We start from the raw sequence: 15947 nt of genomic DNA, 5'->3' as shown, positions 1-15947 counted from the left end.
CACTCATTTCCTTCAGTCTCCACCACTGCTTCTGCAATTCAACCTATCACCCTCTGTCACCTTGTCTGCAGCAAAAACTTCCTAGCAAATCTTCCAGCTTCTATTCCACAGCCACCGCCACTCCATGAAAGTGTTTTTTTTTAATGCTGTAAGCAAAGTAAGGTTTTAAAAATATAAATTGGATGTTATTATTCCCACGCTTTCAATTCGTCAGTGATTTCTCATTTCAGTAAAAATAAAATAGAAATTCCTTTCATGGATTTGCAGATCCCACATGACCTTCCCAGCTCTCCAACCTCTGTAGCCTCACTTGGGTCCACTTGTTTATTATAGTATGGCCATTCCTTTTCCAATTCAATTGCCTAGGTTTTCCACTCCATTCCAGCTTCAGAACCTGCACATTTCTTATTCCCTGGCCTGGGGAGCTCTTTTCCTTATCTTTGTATGACAGGCTCCTTTTTATCCTTTAGTTCTTAGTTTAATGTCTTCTTCTCTTTAAACACACTTTCTCTCACCTGTCTATTGCTTTTCTCTCACCTGTCTATCTTTGTGAAGTAACTCTGTCTCTCTCTGCCCCGGTTATTCTCTATCACATGGGTCTATTGATTTCCTTCACAGCTCTTATCAAAATCCAAAATTATCTTGTTTAATTATTTGCTAACTTGTTTATTATCGGTCTCCTTCACAGGTAAGTTCTATCAAGACAGGGACCCTAGCTATCTTTTTCTGGCATATGGTAGGGGCTCAACAAATAGATGCTGAGTGAAGGAGTCTTTCCTACAGGATAACACCTGCTTTGGGGAAAGACTAGAGCACTGGGTGAGACAAGAACAAGAGAGGATGGAGGGTGAATGAGTAAGAGAGCTCAGTGGCAGATAATGAGAAAGAAAGGCAGGAAGGAAAGCCCTTACCAGGTTGCAGAAGTTCTGCAATGAGTTTCTCTTTCGGGTCCTCTGGCTCTCTTGCTTAGTTCTCCACTACCATCTCATACTGCATTACAACCAGCCAGAGGCTCATGCATGAGGGACTGCTCCATGCATCCTCAGACCTGAAACTTGGTCTAGAATTCCTCCCTCCTTTCTTTTCTTTCTCCCCATTTCCCTTCTTTCTCGCCTTCTTTCCAGAGCCTTGAACATGCTAGGCAAGTGTTCTACCACTGAGCTACCTTCCTAGCCCTAGAGTTCCACATGTTGAAAGCTACCCTTGGTAACTCTACTGTGTATTTTACTTTCAAGAAAGCTCAGTATCTCTAAATCAACAACTTATTTTTCTAGAGTTGTCTTCATTTGACTTATTTGATCATTTTGAGTTGGAAGAACTTAATAGAGTGGCTTTTCTATAATTTATGGTCCATTATCCATTTTCTTTAAATCAGCAACAGTACAGATTTCCCTAACAATTAAAAAAAAAAAACAATTCATGATGTCTGTAGAACCATTAAGGTATGTGATAATCTCATTGTCTTTAGCACAATTAGCGACTTTTTTGCTTAAGGGATATTCACATTCTCTTCCACTGAAGGTATTTTTAGGTGTTCTGCAGTATGTAATTTCCTCTATAAAACAAAAAACTCTTTTTTGTTGTTGTTGTTGTTGTTACTCGAACAAAACTCATTTATGCTGTTCAATAATTTTAGGTGTATGTTTCTTTCTTATATTGAAAAATAAATGACATGTAAAGATCAAGAAACGCTTCATTTACAATTGTCTCACTGGCACTAGTGCTGAGGCCTGAGTTTCAGCATCTGTCCATCATAAACATCAGAACTGTGGAGGGAAGGAGCAGGAGTTCCCCTTCAGACTGAGGCCTGGGACTGGCTGCCAAGCCTCCAGGGGACTTCTAATCAGCTCACTGCCCTCTGTGCATTGGAACTGGCAAGAGGTTTAACAAACTTAAAATAGAAGTTTAAAAAAAAAGTGATTTTAAAACTCTTTTTTCAAGAGCCCTTAGCTACAGCAGAGGGGCCAATCCCCATTAGGTAAATGAGTGAGATTCATACAGAAAATCTCTTCATAAAAAAAGGGATATTTTAATATTGTTCTATGAACAAATTTAAGCAAAACACAGTTTAAAATATCATGGCAATCCTCAGAAAGTCCCCAAACTACAAGAGTGTATGAACTTTCTGAACTCTAGAACTGCATTTTTCATTCTCATTCCAAAAGTTTGTTCTTCCTTGTTAATACGTCACCTCAGATTAAAGGAGCTCGAAGTGGTTGTAATTGAGATGTTATTTGGTTCTTATTTTAGGCTTAAGTTAGCATATTAATAGAAGAGCATATGAGTACCCTGCTGTGTAAATTGTGAGCTAAATTTTTAGAATGGTCTTGTAGCCTGGTAACAACAGACTTATTGGAACATCACTAAATTTTCTCTCTCATCTAGGCCCCTCATAATTACTTTTTCTTCCTTCTGTGGAGTGGAACAATCTTAAATGTATTCTTCAAACTGTAATGTTTGGAGAATTGATTAGGATTGGAAGAGAAATAAAGAGAAAGGGAAGGAGGGGAAAAAAGAAAGGAAGGACACATAAAGAAGAAAAGAGAAATTATGAGAGAACAAAGAAATAAAAGAAAAATTGATGATTTTTTTTCAGTTCAATATTCTTAACTGCCTCTTGAATCATAACAACATTAGAATAGTGGGGCTTCTTTTCTAACAACCAATTTTATCTTATTAGTTTTCTTTTTACAAAACTTTGTATTTTAAAATAGTTACAGATTCACACATATTTGCAAGGAGAGTACAGATGGGTTGAGTGTGTCCGTCCCTCATTTCCCCTATTGACATCACCCTACTGACCTGTAGTACAATATAAAAGCCAGAAAACTGGCATCGGCACAGTGTGTGCATACTTCTGTGTGTTTCTGCACATGTACAGGTTGATAAAATCACTGCCACAAGACACACACAGTCCTTCCCCACAGTGACCCACCTATCTATCCTCCGCCTCTATCTTCACACCTCCCTCTTCTTCCCTTCTCCCCATCCTTAAACCCAGAAGCCTCTAATCTGTCCTGTTTTTGTAATTCTGTCATTTCAATGATGTTCTAGGAATGGTATCACATAGGCTATGGTGTTTTGAGATTGGCTTATCCCACTCTCTAAGATTTCTTTGAGATCCATCTTTTGTACTGGGTACATTGGATAATTTGGCCATTTTTATTGGTAAATAGCATCGAAAGCATTGTATTTAGATACATTAGTGAAGGCTAAAATGATCTTTACTCAATAATTGTATGGTAACCCTGAGAAAATGAGTCATCCTGTAAGACAGTGACAATTCCTTGTCTTTATATCTCTATTCTTTGCAGGTGCTGGGGGCTCCTCTACAAGTGCTTGACTCACTAGGACCCTGTTTGGTTCTTACCTTCACAGAATTCCTCACTGAACCTTGTACTTGCTCTATTTCTCTCTTAAGTCTTGGCGAGGGAGTTAGCTCAGGCTTGCATTCCTCTCTACTCCTGTTGTCTTAAATAGCCATAGGTCACTGTGCTTTTTTCCAACAGAGGAGCAACTCTTGAGGTATGGGACATTTCGAAATTCCTGACAATATATGGCCTGCTATCAATAAGGTTAATTGTGTTGATTTTAAGTAATTTGGCTTTCTAGTTCTGACTTTGTTGGCATTCACAAATCATATGGGGAGGCTTAAAAAGCACTCTGATGCTAGGTCTTACCCTCAGAGATTTTAGCTTAATTAATTTGAGGTGCAGCCAGGATCCTGGAATTTTAAAAGTCCCCCAGATGATTCTAATGTGCAGTCAAGATCTAGAACCACTGTCTTGGCCAAGATCAAAATTGACTGTATTTGATGAATTTAATCTATATAGGAGACATCAGATGAGGTTGCTTTTTTTTTTTTTTTTACTAACTGCCCATAATTTTTTTTAAAAAGCATTTCTTTGCATTTTGATGCTTAAATCCTCTGATTGTTCACAAAAATGTTTTATATAGGATCAGAACACGATTTCATGAATTTTACCCGTCACTTTAGAATACATTGTGCAAACAGGAAAAGTGTGTTCTCTACTCTCCATAAAATTCAAATCAATTCAAAACACATTTCTGAGGCTCCTAATGTAGCCATTAACCAGTGGTTCTCAACCTTGGCTGCACATTAGAGGTAGCTGGGGAGTTTTAAAAATCCCAATTCCTGGGCTGCACCCCACACCTATAAAATGAAATTATCTGAGGATGAGACCTAAGCATCAGCACTTGGTAAAATTCTCTGGGGAATTCCAGTGTGTGGCCAGGGCTAGAGAACTATTGTCCTAAAAAGTACATTCCTGGGATGTCTGCACAAACATATGCATTAATATTTTTGTTTACCTAAACTATTATATTAATTGGGTGAGAAGTCATGGCTTATCCTAATCTCATACTTAAAAAAAAAAACTTAGCTCTTATAAAGACACACAGGGCATTCTACCAATGACAAAAAGCCTCCATGCCCAGTAGTTCACTTGTTTCTTATAAAATATAACAAAACAAAAAGCAAGTTGAAAAAGGAGCACTGATTATTACTTTTACACTCCAATTTTACAGTTGAGAAAACAAAGGTGTAGATATATACAGAGATATAGGGCCTAGGATGAGCTTTCACTCTCAGGTGTGCAAGCACAGGTGGGCTCCTGAGTTATATTACCTTAAGTTATATGCTGAGGGGCCTCTTCTCCTCCTAGTCCCACCTCTGAAAGTAGCACAGAGATAGGGAGTGTGGGGACAGATGCTAAGATCAGAACCTGGGGCACCTGTTCCCTCCTCTCTCCAAGATCCTTCCAGGTCAAGAAATAATCTTATATTAGAAATATAGAATTGCATTGGCTTTAACTTAGTGTAGGCCTAATACCTGCTCCCGCCAAAGAGTCTCATGTTCAAATCCACAGACCTGTGCATATGTTATCTTATGTGGCAAAAAGGACTTTATAGGCATGATTATGATCTTGAGATGAAAGGTGACCCTGGATTATCTTATGGGCCCAAGGTAATCATCCATGTTTGTAAGTGGGAGGCAAAAGAGTTAGAGTCAGATGAGGACATGTGAAGGCATCGAAGAGGGTGAAGTGGTGCTATTACTGAAAGGAGGCCACAAGCTAAGGGATGCAGATAGGTCCTAGAAGCCAGGAAAAGCAAGAAATGTTTCTCCGCTAAACTGTCTGAAGCCCTGCTGATACCTGGATTTTTGCTTATAGAACCTATTTTTGGTCTTCTGATATTCCAGAAGTATTAAATAACAAATTTATGTTGCCTTAAGTCAATAAGTTTGTGTAATTTGTTTATAACAGCAATAGAAAATTAATATCCTTAGTTTAAGGTTGATTTTTTTTTCAACTATGAGACTATATCCGACTATAGTCAATAAGATGGCTTGATGTAAAAAAATTTAATAACTATTTTTTGCATTATAAATTCTAGGAGCTTGATTTATGCATTTACTAAGATAAGCTCATAGAAAATACCTGAATCTTTTCTCTCGTACTGAGTCTGCATTTACTTTGGTGATCTGATGAGACTCTGATTTGCTTTTCTCATCTCCAGTTCCCACTAATTGCTGCTCTCCTTAAGGAATTAGAGGATCCAATATTGCTTTTCTTGGGTCAAGTCATAAGGTCAAACAGGATTTAATCACATGCTCTCCTATCAAGCCTTACCAATTAAGACCCCCAAAGTGAAGTTTGAAATTTGTTAGTAAAAAGAGAAGTTGAGAGATAAGTTGTATATCATGGACATCTTGGAATGGGAGTAATGCCCATGTACAAAGGAAAAGGCACGAAGTGTAGACTCTAAATTCAATTTGCCATAGGATATCACTCATACATAGCCAAGAGTCCCTTGACAATTCTCTTGGACGACTTGATGTTGGAGACCAACATAACCTCTCAATAGGTCTATGCAGTTTTTTCTCCAAAGTTGAAACTGTTTGCTATTTTTTAGTGGACAGCCAAATAAAGTGGTTGGCTCTTGCTTAGGTGCTGCCATATTATTACCAAGGGGAAAAAGTCATATTAAATTTTTAAAGCATTCTCAGTGTAGTAAGCTGCCTATACTGTGAGATCCACCTGAGAATCGAGCCAACAGAGGAAACAGGTTCTCTACTTATTCTTCGGTGCACACACACAGGGGCAAATGGTGGACAGAATCATTCACATTATTTAGTTGTTTCTCTTCCTCTCTCTCTCTCTCTCTCTCTCTCTCTCTCTCTCTCTCTCTCTCTTTGGTGGCAGGGATTGAACTCAGGGACACTTGGCCACTGAGCCACATTTTTGTTGTTGTTGTTGTTGTTGTATTTTATTTAGAGACAGAGTTTCACTGAGTTGCTTAGTGCCTCACCATTGCTGAGGCTGGCTTTGAACCCATGATCCTCCTGCCTCAGCCTCTTGAGCCACTGGGATTACAGGCATGTGCCACTGTGTCCGGCTTAGCTATTTCTTTTGCTTATGTTTCTTGTTTGCTGTTTCTTTCTCTCTCTCTCTCTTTGAGAAACATATGTGATGGAATTTGAAAGAAAATTAATACATGATGTTACTCCTTCATACAATTAATTTTTTTCACTGACATCTGCACAATCCCATTCTTCAATATAGCATTGAAATTGTTGGTGGAAGGAAGAATTTGGAGGGGTTTAGGGCCAGGGAGATAGTGAGATAAACCTATTCTGAGTTCCTAAGACTTGGAACTGGAAAAAGTGGGTGGGACTTGCAGACACAGTCTCGATATATATATATATATATATATATATATATATATATATATATATATATATATATGACTTTTGTTATAGTTCAAGTCTTTCAGAAGCAAAAGGGTGATCTTCCAAACACTCTGAGTATTCAAGCACAGAATTAGCTGACCAGAATGTGGGGAAGACATTAAAATGTTGAGCAGAAGAAGTGAGAGTCTCTGGGATCCCTTTAAAGCTAAAACTCTCTGTTATGAGATTTCTGCTCTTCCATTTCCTTCAAGACTTGGTTCTTTCCTTTTAAGAAATTAAAGTTACCTAAGTTAAGAAATATGTATAATTCTCTGACATCTCATTTTCTTGGTAACATTATTTGCTCAACATAGAAATTCTAAAACACTATAGCCATCTTCTTTATTCTTGTGTAAGATATGATGCCTTGTTAAAGGACAGCTTTGCTTTGGAATGGGATTTAATACCAGGTATTTCACTGTGGGCCTGACCAATGTGACCTTGTGTGAAAATTCCACTAAAGTCCTTTGTTGTACGGTTTAAATTTTAGCTTGTGAGAAGTAAAGAAAAGTGTTACAGAGGGGCGACTGGGGTTGTCTCCATTTCTTTCTGTTAAAGTAGGTGTCACAACATTTTCCAACCACTGGGTTTTGTGTTTAAGAAACCATGAAGGAGAAACCTTCTCCGGACCCTTCTGGTGCTGGCTGCAGTCCATGTCTGTCAGGGTCCTGCCGTGTGTAAATCATGCACCCAAATACATCCAGAGAAAGCCCATCCATCACATGTCGGCTGTGATGTGGGCTGGCTGTCTGTAAATCTGGAGAAAGTAATGTATTTGTGCTGCGAGATGACATCCCATAATGAGATTGTGATATTCTATAGCATGTGATTTGCTATTTGTGACAAAGATGAATTTCACAGTGAGCACAGCTGCTCAGAGGCTGCTGGGCCTGGTGGACATGGGGAAGGTAAAGGCCCTCTTTCAAGCTGGCCAGTCATAACTCTTCCCTACTGGAAATAATTTCTCAGGACTGCCAAGAACAAGTTGCCAAATTGAATTTCCTCTAAAGGGTAGCTGAGTGTTTAAGCAAAATCTCTAAAGGAAAAAAAATGTATAGAAGACATTCATCAATATTCCTCGATTGCATTTATTGTTTATGGTAACTGAACCTAATAGTCCACAACTGAGGTTTTGTGACAGACTCCTGTGCCCTCTGTACATGCAATCAATGCGAAGTAAAAACTGCCTTTATGTTCAAAATAAATAACCTAAGTTGTTCAGGTTCTTACTCCCAGACTCATATATGGAACCATTTTTATACATTCGTCATTTTTAAAGATCCTAAGTTGTACTGAGTCCTTGCTACAAAACCTGTGGTCCCCAGACCAGCAATTTTGTTATTACCTAGGGGCTTGGTGGCAATAAAGACTCTTGAGTATCATCCAGGCCTACTAAATTAGAATCTTTTAATAAGATTTTAATAAGATCACCAAGTGGGTCTAGCACACATTAAAATTTTAGGAACACTGTACAAAGTGGCATTTGAGATATTCTAGGATATTCATCAGTACCAATAGTAGTAATACTGGTCATGTAATAGAAATAAAGTATATATGTGTGCCTACTTTACAAAGCATTTTCAGAATTTTTAGCAAATATGAGCTTTCCATAACCTTGTAAGGTAGATAGGTGCTATTGACTTCATTTTAAAATTGAATAAAATAAAGGTTATGATGATTAATGGTTTTGCTGAAGATACCTGCCAGTAAATCAGGAGTCTAAATACAAAATCAAGTCTTTTCTGCTCCAGTCCATATTCTTTTCTTATCATTGGAAAAACATGTATTATGAGCTTATCTGCTTTTGGCCCCTAAATCTACAAGAGTTCTATGAAACTACTCATACACCCTCAGGTATCCCCCCCAAAATGAAACTAGTTACCTATAAATGACTGACTGAACCTAGGGTTACTATATATGACTGAGTCTGTGAAGAACTGTACTAATTCAAAAAGGATCTAAACTGACTTTAATCATGTCAGGCTTAGATGCTGATGTGTCTTGCGTCAGTTGTTCCACAATAAATCTTGATTTAGAGTTGATCACACAGATCAGCATGGTGATACCAGATCTGTGTCAAAGTATTAACTTCGAGGTTTCTTTAATGATCCTACTGCTCCAGTAAAGGATCCCAGGTTAGCCACTGAAATATTGACTGATGTGTCAAGTTTTCAGCTTTATGGCAAGACATGCCCCACAGTGTTTCTGATGAGGCAGGATGATTAGGTAGCAAGTGCCACATATAACGAAGTCATTGCTCTAGAGGCCTTCATGCTCTGGCCCTGGAATTCACAGAAGGTCTTGTGACAGGGTGACACTAGGGATCAAGGATGCTAGTGACACACAAGGTGAAGTTCTTCAGTTTCTCTTGGAATAGGCTACATCTGAGGACCCTGTGGTTGTTAAAGAACCTCAGGGCTTGTAAATGCAGGGACAGTGGAATTGAGAGAACATGTTTCGGGACAGGGGTGGAAAGAAAGGCTAAGTTTTTATTATGCCAGTGCATAGAAAGATTCATAATATAAATATTTTTTATGAGAACTTAATGTGGAATTTTAAACAAAGGTGGTTTGTCTCAAAGGGAATAAAATGAATGTATCAAGTATTATAAGCAGAAACATAAGCTCAAAGAGTTTCATTTAATATTCTCAATTAACTTCTTTGCAAATGAATCAAGTTATTTATGTGATGCGATAGACTGGCCCTTTTAGAAGAGATTTAAAATGAAAAGGAGCATTGGCAACACTGAATTTTTGCTTGAACACAGGAGTGGGTGTTGCAGAATGTATGAGAACAATAAACAAAAAAATAGATGGATGCTAATTCAGAACTTAACCTGTGTTCTTATAGATGAATGAATCTTCCACTTAGAATTTGGAGATTCGATTCCCCCATGCATAATTCATATAAGGTACTTCCTTAATTGTATACAATCTATGTGGGTTTCTCTGAGCATAAAGCATTCCCTTAGAATATCGAAACACTAATTCTTATGCTCCATTGGCTCACCATTTCTTTCCTATAATTCTGAGATGATAAAAATCAAATTCTGACTGCATTTCTATCCCCTCCTTTCTTCATTCTCCAGAGGACTCATCATGCAAAAACCTCATAAGTATATAACCTCTGTGTTTTATGGAATCACATTTGTAATGATGTTATTTATGCCCACATCCCTGTTAAAATATTCACCATGATTGATGGCTTCAGTCTCACCTGCAGCCACATTGGGAGAAAGCCTGGGAATGATTTTCTCTTTGGCATTGGCTTGCCTTACGAATTCTCATTTAAGAATTCCCATTTCTTTCACTGGGGAGAGAAAGGGCCCAATCTATAGCAAATGAGAGAGAAAGAGATGCGGTGGAAGCTTCTTTACAATGATTTCCCCTGACTAGTCCCCTGTGCTTTAGAGGAGCGTCCCTGCTCAATGCAAAGTGTGCTTGTCTAGTGCAGACTCTAAAACACCTGCGGTCCATTAAAACTCCATCATGGGGAAGCTCAGGGAAAGAGCTAAATAAGGTCTATATTTATATAAAAACAGGGATGATTCACATGACAGAAAGTGAAAAATATGATGTTTTTATATGGAAGAAGGAAAGATCCAAAATTTCACAGTAGGTTTAAAAAGGTGAGATGGACTCTGTGCTTCCAATTTCTCTCTCCTTTTTGGTTTTACTGTGAAGACATTTTTATAAGTTAGGTACTATTATTAGCTCAAATCTAGAGATGAGAAAATTGAAGCTCGGAGAACTGGGTAACTTGTCCAAGGTCACTCCACTAGCTAGGGGCAGAATGGGGATTCAAACCCAGGACAGAGGCTTTAAACTACTATACCCTAGCACTACTCACATGGGGTGCTCTGTAAATCATGAAACATGGTGAAAAACTGTTACTCCTTCATGGTTATGCTCTTATTCCTTTCCTGGTTGCTTTCTCTCCATTCTAGAGGGAAACATGTTCCCTACTGTCTTTGCCTGTTGAAAACCTCTTCCTCTTTCTACTGGAAGCTTTGTGAAATTCCTCTTTCCCCAATTCTTCCCTCACTTTCCTCCTGGGTATCAGTACATTTCATAAGTCACTTCCTTCCTTCCTTCCTTCCTTCCTTCCTTCCTTCCTTCCTTCCTTCCTTCCTTCCTTCCTTCCTTCCTTTCTTCCTTCCTTCCTTCTTTCCTTCCTTCCTTTCTCCCCCCCCCCTCTTTCTTTCCTTATTTCTGAGATAGAGTCTCCCTATGTTGCCCAGACTAGGCTCAAACAAGCCTCCTGCCTCAGCCTCCTGAGTATATATTGCTCAATGAAATTCTAAGAGCACAGAAAAGGCGGAGGCCTCCCTTCTGGTGCCCAATCCTAGCCTCTTTCCCTGAGGTGACCACATTTATTTTTTTTTTCCGCTAAGCATTTGCTTACATACACGTACATAGAAATACATGGTTTTGTTTTTTTAAATGGATAATTTCCTTTCATATAATTCTACAGTTCTTTTTTTTTTTTTTTCTTGAAAATCTTTGCAGTCAGCATTCAGGAAGCTGCCCTGTTCCTTTGTCACCCAGCACTGCTTATTTATAATGAGTCTTCCCTGTGAGGAATATTGCTTAACTTTCCATTTACTCAGGTCTTTGTGTATGTGTTCTAGTAAATCATAGGGTTGTTGCCTTTCTGGCAAAATTTTTGTTTTGGTTGCTATTGTGATTTTGGTGTTCTGTTTTTGAATTGGTATTATTAATGTTTGGGAAAGATATTGATCCTGAATCTAGACACATTGCTGATATCCTAATCTTCATGATTTAAAAAATTGAATTTCATAGATTTTTCTAGATAGACGAGCATATCATCTGCAAATAAAGAGCCTTTTTCACTTCTTTTTCTAAACTAAATAGATTTGTTTGTTCCTTTATTTTGTCTTGTTATTAGATAAGATCTCTACTATGACAAATAAGTGTGGTGACTGTGTGGGGAATCTTTAGCTTGTTTGTGTTTAACTGGGTGTGTTCCTAATATTATCATGTTTGTTTTAGGTTCCTGGTTTATGACCTCCCCCTGGATTGAGAAGTGTTTTTTTTTTTTTTTTTTTTTGGGGGGGGGGGAGTGTATTTTATGATGGATTTTTAATCAGGAGTAGCTGTAAAATTTTACCAAATGCTTTATTTGTCCTGTGCTATTTTTCAGGATTGATTGAGATTATCTCATGGTTTAATTTATTTTCTCTGTTAATGTAGTGAGTTACACAGATGGGGTTTCTGCTCATGCCATTTTCCACTCCTGTTGACTTATCCATGTTAATCTTTTAAAATATTGCTTGTTTGCATGCCTGCACTCCTCTTCCCCACAAAAAAAAAAAAAAAACATGAAAAGTTTTTAAACACCATATGACTTTCATATTGCAGATCCCCAACTAATTTTGAATTTTTATACATCTGTATAAAAAGCCACATCTATTATGTCATCTGAGGAAAAGTGTAATCATCTAGTGAGTTAATATTTCTAAGTTTTATTAATTTTTATTTTTTATTTCCTTTCTTTATCTTCTTTTTTTTAAAATTTACTTATTTTTGAGATGGAGTCTCCCTATGTTGCCCAGATTAGGCTCAAACAAGCCTCCTGCCTCAGCCTCCTGAGTAGCTGGGACATAGGAGTCTGTGCCACTGTCCTCAGAATTCTTTTTTTTTGGGGGGGGGAGGGGGTAAAGGTACCAGGGATGAAACTCAGGCGCACTCGACTACTGAGCCACATCTCCAACCCTATTTTGTATTTTATTTAGAGACAGGGTCTCACTGAGTTGTTTAGTGCCTTGCTTTTGCTGAGGCTGGCTTTGAACTTATGATCCTTCTGTTTCAGCCTCCTGAGCCGCTGGGATTAGAGGTGTGTGCCATAGCCCCGTCCTACTCCCCCATCCCCACTCCCCACCCTCCTTTGTCCTCAGCATTCCTAAATTTTAAACATGTATAAACTAAAGCTCTCGTTTGAGGACTTACTCCTAGTTAGGACCAGAGCTAGGTCTCATAGTTAAGTTCTGTTACTCTCGGGGAAATACTCTTGGCTGACCCATGGATGGTATTACTGTAGCTTGGTGGTGTTCATCACCAGTACCAATATGTATGTTTTCCATATTTGTTGGAGAAACTGAGGTGTTAGAAATAGCATTTTCACTACTGGAGCAAAGGTAGGCAACAGTGATGGGAAATGGATTCATCTGGAGATGGTTTTCCTGTCAGATCCCATTATTGATCAAAGTCTAATCAATTCAATTCTGATATAAGGGCATGCAACAATAAAGACTGCAATAAAAATCTCTTGATTCCTTGCTGGGAACTAATATTGAATCTGGGTCAGCAACCAGAACCCAAATCACAGGTTGAAGCTGGCAGGGCCTTAGAACTAATCTCGGACATCTGGATAGCCCCCCTCCTTTATGTTTGATGGGCTGAGTAAAATGGAATTCAGAAAAGAGAAAGGACCTTCACAGATTAAACTGTGTGTTATGAAGCACTTCAGGAGAGCTAGACCTCCTTTTATTAACACGGTTAAATTTTTTGTTTACTTGTTACAGATAAAAGAAAAGCCTGAGTAGATGAATATTTGCTCTTTATTCTGAGACAGTTTGCTACTTTACCTGTTGGGCAAAAATTAGATTTTAAAACATATTTGGAAATCAAAATGGTAGCAGTGGTGATTATGTTTCATGGGATGCAGGGGAATCTTTGTGGACCTAGATACCTCCCTGCTTCCTGTCAGAGAGGCATCATGAGCACCGAGATTGAACCTCAAGTGGAGTCCTGGTCTCTTTCCTAATAAAACCAAACTGATGTGCTGTCACTTAAGGATTCACAAGCACAGACTCTCACTGCCAGGGAAATAATTAATTCCTAAAATTAAACAAAAGAACTTCTTTCATTGTCTCAACTTTGAATAAAATGAAATGAGGATCATGGGTTAGATTGTTCCCCACAGCTGACTTGGGTTTCATCACAGCTCCAGCAATATTGTATTATAGTCACTGTTAAGACGCAAAGCAAAACCAAGTTCATGGGTCACTGGTTATCAAATAAAGTATTGGAAAGCAATTTTAAAAAGAAAGTTCAAGCTGTTGCTATATTTGATGTATATTAAATCTCTCCATTATCAATAAAATGGCTGCCCATTTGGCTTTACTAGATACCCCACAGAAACATTTGGATACATGTAGACTGTGCTCTGAAGCCTTAGTTTTGTAATATGTTCAGATGACCATCATTATTATCAGGCATATGGTTTAGATATGAAGTGTACCCCAAAAGTGCATGTGCGAGACAATGCAAGAAAGATAAGAGGTGAAAGTATTGGGTTATGGGAGCTTTAACCCAATCAGTGCATTAATTTTCTGATAAGTAGGAACTGGGTGTTAACTGTTGGCAGGTGGGGTGTGGCTGGAGGAGGTGGGTCACTGGGAGGCATGCCTTTGGGGCACATGTTTTTGTCCCTAGCGAGTGGAAGTTCTCTTTGCTTCCTAGCTGTCATGTCCTGAGCTGCTTTCCTCAACCAAACTCTTCCACCATGATTCACCTGGGACCCAGAACAAAGGAGCTGGCTGTCTGTAAATTGCGACCTCTGAAACTGTGAGTCCCAAATAAACGTTTCCTCCTCTAAAATTGTTCTTGTCAGGCCTTTTGGTCACAGCAGTGAAAAATAATACATTTTAACAAACTTAAAACGTTATTTTAAGAATATCTATGCACATTCATAAACAGTACTTTAGGAATGGTAGTGTGCAAGGGGTATTGGTTCTCTTTTGGGGGTGTGCGAGGTGGGAGGGTTGTGATACATCACAATGAAATTTTCATGTGAAATTGTAGGTAGGCTGCATTTCCTTCAGAAAGTCCTATTACCTTTCTTTCATACTGACTGTTTTCTGCACTTGTTGGGACTTCAACTTTCAGCCAGCGGTAATTTTGTTCACGTTGATGTGCCTGTTTGGTGTCTGTTTTTAAAACCTTTTGTGCTTAGTCTTTCAACAAGACTGATGGTGAGATTCTGAATGATATGACCATGTTGACATTTTATTCACATCATCTCTGCAGCTAGAAAGTGTGAAACTCATGTATTTGAGGATGGTGATGTGGATTAACACATAGGAGACGTAGAGAAAGTTGGATTCTCACAACTATCAAAACCTGGCTTCAGTCCCTTGCTTAAGACCCTTGCATAAGTCCTTGCTTCAAACACTAGGCAACAATAAAATCATCCTAAAGCCACGAGCAAATGTGAAGCTGAGAGAGTTGCATCTGTTGCAGGGATGGGGCCAGAGAGGCAATGATTCCTCCTTCATTGAGCTTCTGAGATGTTGCTCCCTGTAACTTGTCTATGTATCAATTGCCCCATAGTTTAAAACAAAGTGTAACAAAACCAAACAGTTAAAAAAAAAGAAAAAAAGAGAGAATCAGAGTCTTCAACTCAACATACCTTGTCACGAGCTCTCCTTGGTTATCTCAAGTGACCAGAAAATATCCACCCACAAGAGTTAATAAAGGACATACCTAACGAACAAAATGCTGCCACCTTCTGGTAAGGCAGCACGGAATATTTTCTCCCCTTGTCATTCTCCTGGTACCCCATCACTCACACACATGCAAGAATTGTTCTAATAAGAATAATATTTGTTGGAGATAGCAGTGGGGATGGGGACGGGTCTGGGGGAAAGGAAAGATGTTGGAATGAGATGGACATTGTTACCCTAGGTATACGTATGACTGCACATATGGTGTGACGCTGCATCACGCACAGAGAAATAAAAAGTTGTGCTGCAGTTATGTACAATGAATCAAAATGCAGCCTGCTGTCATATATACCTAATTAAAATAAATAAATTAATTAATAAAAATATAATATTTGTATTACTCTTTATAGCTAGCAAACATTTTTTCATTCAATGCTCATAAGATTCTCATGAGATAGCATATATTGCCTACATTAGACAGAAAAAGAAACTGAGATCCAGATAGGGTATGTAACCTTTGGAAAGTCACACAGTGATTGACAGATGCAGGACTTAATCCTCAACACAGGTGAAGATGCACCATGTTTTAGCAAAGATGAAGGGTGAATCCTTATTCCATGCATTGACAAGTATTAAACATGCCTGCTATGAACTATGCATGAATGTGTGTTATCTTTTCTCTGATCATGTTCTATCACAACTTTTTAGTGTGTAACTGGTGTATAA

This window comes from Spermophilus citellus, assembly GCF_964194105.1.
Source record: "Spermophilus citellus genome assembly, chromosome: 7".
NCBI lineage: Eukaryota > Metazoa > Chordata > Mammalia > Rodentia > Sciuridae > Spermophilus > Spermophilus citellus.
Note: the sequence above shows the minus strand (reverse complement) of the source record.